The sequence below is a fragment of the Castanea sativa genome, chromosome 2 (genome assembly GCF_040712315.1).
Source record: "Castanea sativa cultivar Marrone di Chiusa Pesio chromosome 2, ASM4071231v1".
NCBI classification, from domain to species: domain Eukaryota; kingdom Viridiplantae; phylum Streptophyta; class Magnoliopsida; order Fagales; family Fagaceae; genus Castanea; species Castanea sativa.
Window position 1 is genome coordinate 42,254,389 of NC_134014.1, and position 6,000 is coordinate 42,260,388.

A 6,000-nucleotide genomic window follows, 5' to 3' on the forward strand; every position below is an offset into this window, starting at 1 on the left:
CTGAGGATGATAGCGAAGTTATATCCTTCGTCCATGGGATGCGCACAGCCTGCCCCGAGAGGACTCGTCCACATAAAGCTTCGTGGACGAGGATGCTACACTTGGAATTATCAGGCACACTCGACGAAGGAATTCCAGGACGAGGAGATCATACTTAGGAGAATCTCCGAATATAATGTGACAATCCCTTATCCCATGCATAACTGTCATGTATCCGTTGTGAAATAGAAGTGTAACTCCTAAACGGTTATGGCAGTTACGTTTAATCCTCCTTGAATCCAGGAGAGGTTCCAATTTCGATAACCGTCTATGAAGGCACTATATAAAGACTGATTTAGACAAGGCAAAGGTAGGTGAATTTTACTCCAAAAAAGTTGGAACTCCAAAAATATAGAGAGAAAAACTAACTTTGCCATCGGAGAGTTTTTGGCCGGCACCCCCAGTCACCTTTGATTCGCTTTTCTTTTTTCTTCAGGCCGCAGAGAGAGCAAGTGGTCCTTTCAAGTCCGAAGCATCCAGCCTACTGATCTTCTTTGCATCATCAATAGGAATATGAGATGATAATGTTTGGTTTATTTCTAGAAATCTTAAATGAATTTTTTATTTTTTCCATTCTATCCTTAGATTTGAATATAAACTACCAAGTCCTTTAAAAAAAAAAAAATCTTCCTCTAGATAAGTAATGAAAAACAAAATATAAATTATTAATTATGACAAATTCATTAAAATTGTAGTCTAACATTTTAAAATGACAAGTACAATATAAAAATAACTATTTAAATTCTCAAATGATTTATTCTTAATAATGATTTTAAAAGAACTTAATCCATAACAAAACAACCTAACAACGTTCAGGTCTATAAGATAAGAGAAAAGATATTGATTTTTGTTTTATATTTTATCTTAATTGCTTAAATGATAAGGAAAAATGGTTAAAATTGTCAATTTATAAAAAATAAAATTTCCTTTAAGCTTGGGAATTTGAACACCCACCTGTTTTAAAGAGAATCCACATTCCTACTAAGAGAGGTTTAAAGGAGTCTTGCTCAATTACTGTCCCACGGGGCTTGTGAGACTTTGCCCACAAGACCCCACCCTATGTTAACCTGTAATGCTAGGTCATCCCACTCTTATTATAATAATATAAAATTAGGCTTAAAATTGCAATCAAATTAATCATATTAAATCAAACTAATTTTTACTAAGTAACCCAATAATATAAACTAAAGTATTTAATAAGGCAATAAAAACAATCTTAATATCTAACCATTTTAATACTTATTAATATAAGTTAGAAATGATTCTAGGGGTGTTTTTGAAATATAAATAAAATAAATGGGGTTTTTTGTAAATATATGCAGGGTGGAGTAGCCTAAATCTGTCCTTATCCCACCCTAAGGTGCTGGGAAAAAATCTCATGCCATCTTGATGCAAGTAGGAAAGGAGGTATGTGTTTAGGCTTGGGTTTAGAAGGAAGTGAGAGTTTATTATAGGCAAACTTTGCACAAAGAATATTCTTTGAAATTTAGCATTCAAAGGCTAAGTAAAATTCCCATTCGCCAAATCTGAATTACCAATCATTACTAACACTATTTATACTAATTAATTCAAGTAGCCAAGCTTTGCTTCATAGTTGGAACTGTAATTAACTTGTGAAACTGAATTAGTTACAGTTGCAACTTGCCACTACCTCAAGCTTAGCTGATTCTAACTGTCAGCTCACCCTCGTGTACCTAGCGGTTACAATCCAAGCGAATCAGAATGTCATGATGTATATGCTCCTGCATCACATTCTTGCCACCCCACCTTTACCGGAAGAGAAAATCCACTTAAGGCGGATTGAGTTGGGATGGAGAAAAATTGTCATCTCTTGAAATGATATTATGGTTCACTAGTTCAACTTCAACCATTTAATTTCTTAAAAAAATAATATAACTATAAATATTATCAGATGATATTCAAGTTTAACATAAATATGCAAATATATCAAAGATTGAAATTAATTGAATATTATTATCCATCAAATTCAGACAAATTTATTCAAATATAGAATTAGCATAGTTACCAGAATTGTATTGAATCGGCGATTGAACTATCAAACCAGTGAATAATACAATTCTAGGTCAGTATGAAAGAAATATCCAATTTGCAAAATAACTGATTATATCATTAAAAAACCGGCGTTTTTTTTTTTTTTTTTTTGCAGAAATACCAAACCACATGGTTTTATGTGCAACGTCCTTTTTTATCTATTTATAATGTTATGCTATCTTAACCAAATAACCATAATTTTCTTTAATTTTACTCTTTTATTTATGAGATTTTAACTTTTTTGCTTTTAAACTTAAAGTAAGGAGTCAAAATATCAATTCAAGTGTTATATTTTTAGTCCTTTCGTATATATATAAAATATGGGTAAATAAAAAACATTTGTACCCATAGTCTCAGCTGGTATCTATATACATTCTGCCCCCCAAAAAAAAAGTTGCACAAACATATTTAATGTGTAAAAAAAAAATGGAGAAATTATTTTAAAAAATGTCAAAATTTGTTTTAGATATTTAATTTATTAATTAAGGTTCTTGATGGGTATAAAAAATATAACTCCAGCTTCGTCCATGGAGGTCGTTCAAGACAAAACCAGGTAGGCAAAGGTTGTAAGAACCTCGTTCAGGATAAGGCCGTCCACGCAGTTAGGTGTGTGGGCAAAGCTTTGCATGGACAAAGTTTTGCCACATCATGCCAGGTCGTCCAAAGAAAATCATCAACCTCGTCTTGGGAAATCGTCCAGAAGGGAACGAGACCGCTTGGAAGCAAGATGCGCCTAACTGGAGGTTCCCTGGACAAGGACCCTTGGACGAGCCCATGAAACTTAGGGAAAAATTCCTAAGTAAATATAACAACTCCGTATCACTCGCATAACTTCCAGTGACTGTTTTGTAAGGAAAAATGTAACTCCTAAACGGTTGAAGAAGTTATCCTTGAACTCTCACACCTCCACAAATCCAAGGAAGGTTACAAGTTTGATAACTGTTTTTAGGACACTATATAAATGCCCATTCAGACTAAACAAAGGTACGCTTAACATTTCCTAAAAAGTTGGAACTCCAAAACTATAGAGAGAAAACTAACTTTGTCATCGGAGGGTTCTTGGCTGGCAACCCCGGTCACCTTTGATTGTTTTTCTTTCTTTTTCAGACCACTAAAACAACAAGTAGTCCTTTCAAGTCTAAAGCATCCAGCATACTAATTTTCTTCGCATCGTCAGTTGGCATCGTCTATGGGAAAAGATAAATCAGTGTTCTTTTCGTTCGATTATCTATTCTGTTTTCAATGATTAGCCTTTCCCAGACAAAAGGCTGAATGATTCGAACAAGATCAAGGGCTACTAGCCCAGGCCACCAGAAGAGTAGGGATGCTTCTAGTAATCCCCTCCGCGATCGTCAATCCGCGCCTGTCGTGCAACCACCTTCTGTTCAACATATACAGTTCATGGCTGCCGCTATGGGGGAATTAACTCGTTAGAATCAGGAGTTGAACAAGAAGATCAATCTAAGGAGGCAACGCCATGATGGGCACGCGGAAGGACGAGCCCAAGGTCAGGAAGGTGGAGGAGAAAATGTTGAGTTCAAAAATCAGACCAGGGGTATTGCTTCAAGAAGAGTGCTATACTTGGAGAAGGAGATGGACCAGATGAGAAAAGCCATGGATGAGATGAAGGAGAACATGAGGCGGGCGAACCCCGTGGATGATTTAGTTCACCAAACGGACTCCCCCTTCACGGCTTCCATCAATAGTCACCCCCTACCTCCGAAATTCAAAATGCCTTCCTTGGATTCGTATGATGGAAATCGTGACCCATGTGATCACATTACTACTTTCATGACGACCATGCACCTTCAAGGGGTCCCGAACGAGATTATGTGTAGAGCTTTCCCAACCACACTTAAGGGACCAGCACGGGTGTGGTTCAGTAAAATACCCCCAAACTTCGTGGGCTCATTCAAGGAGTTGAGTAAGTTGTTCGTCAATAATTTTATTGGAAGGCAATGCCACAAGTGTTCCTCTTCTAGTTTGCTGACTGTAGAGCAAGGGAAAAACGAAAGTTTGTGGTCATTCATTACCTGATTCAATAGAGAAGCCTTGACAGTGGATAAAATGGACAACAAGTTGTTATTGGCCGCCTTTCACAATGGGGTCAACCCTGACCTGTTCATCCATAAGCTCTACGAGCAGGAACCACAGACTATAGCCGAACTCGTCCATTCGACCCAGAATTCATGAATACTGAGGACGCTATCATAACCAAGAAGAGAAAGAGAGTAGAGCGCTCGGAAGCAGGTCACCAGCGTTACTCAAATTAGGGTCCATGTCCAAAGAAGGCTCGGGTAGACGAGAAAAAAGACAGAGATGGTAAGAAGGCAAGTTCCTCAGCAAGAAATCAGCAATACACACCCCTGAATATGCCACTAGAGCAGGTGCTTATGCAGATCAAGGATGATCCGTCCTTAAAGTGGCCGGATAAAATGAAAGGAGATCTTAACAAGCGTAATAGGAACAAGTATTGCCGCTTTCACAGAGACCACGGGCATGACACGGACGAGTGCTTTGATTTGAAGCAGCAGATAGAGAATCTCATCAAACAAGGAAAGTTAAGGAATTTCCTTGGACGAGACTAAAGAGACGAGAAACTAAAGGCTAAGGTGGAGGAGTCATCATGACCCCCACTTGGAGAAATAAGAGTAATTATCGGAAGAACCTCGACAGCACAGTCGTCCAAGTCGAGGAAAACATACCTGAAGGTGGTGCAAAACGTCCAGCAGTCTGGACGACCTCCCAGGACGAGGGAAGCGGACGAGCAAGCCATTACGTTTACAGACGAGGACGCTGGATGAGTTCACCACCCATACGATGACGCGATAGTCATCACCCTACTCATTACTGATTACATGACTAGGAGGGTGTTGGTAGACAATGGCAGTTCGACGGACATTTTGTATTACCCCGCCTTCCAGCAAATGAGGCTAGGACGAGATCAACTCCGACCGGTAAATTCGCCACTGGTGGGATTTGGAGGAACGAAGGTGCAGCCTGTAGGCACCATCACATTACCAGTGGTGGTTGGAGCGTATCCCCAGTAGATAACCAAAGAGGTAAACTGATATAGGACACAATTTACTATTTAATTATTGTAATTTGTTATTTTTGGTATTTTTATGTAAAAACGTTATTTTAAGTTTTGGAGATTTATTTCCTTGTTTTTAGGTGCATTTAATGTTTTTTAGGTCAAATTTGATTCCTGATATGGTAAGGTATCAATTAGGAGTTATTTTAGAATATATTTTCTTGTCTGTCAAGTTTTATGGAGCTCTTAAATAGGCTCTTAAGTCTGTAAACGTTTTTTAATATAGAATATTATTGAATAAAAATCAGAAAAGGTGAGGCTTTGCTCTCTTTTGGTTCTTCAAGAACTGTGAACTTATCAAGGATTCTTCCTTGTGGCGTTCAAACTTTATACCTTTGGTTCGTGATTCTTTATAATCATTGGGTCAAGGTCAACTTATACCTTTGGTTCGCGTTTCGATTATAAACGTTGGGTCAGGGTTTCTATCATAAATCTGGTTTTTAGCTTTCCTGGGTTAAATATTCCAATATTTTTGTTGGGTCTCAAAGCGTGTCGATTGAGGTTCGCATCATAAACTTCCTTGTTGATTGTGCATCATCATATAATGCTATTATTGGAAGACCAACCTTAAATAGTTGGAAGGCGGTAACCTCTACCTATCATTTTTCTGTTAAATTCCCGACCGAGCACAGGGTGGGCCAAGCACAAGGAGATCAGTTGGCAGCCAGAAAGTGCTACCTAGCCATGCTGGCGATGGACGAGCATGTACAGGCAATGAGCATAGACGAAAAAAGGATTGCAGTGGAACCCACTGAGGTGTTAGAAGACGTCCCTTTGGACGACAGTAGGCCCAAGAAGTTCACTAGAATTGGGGC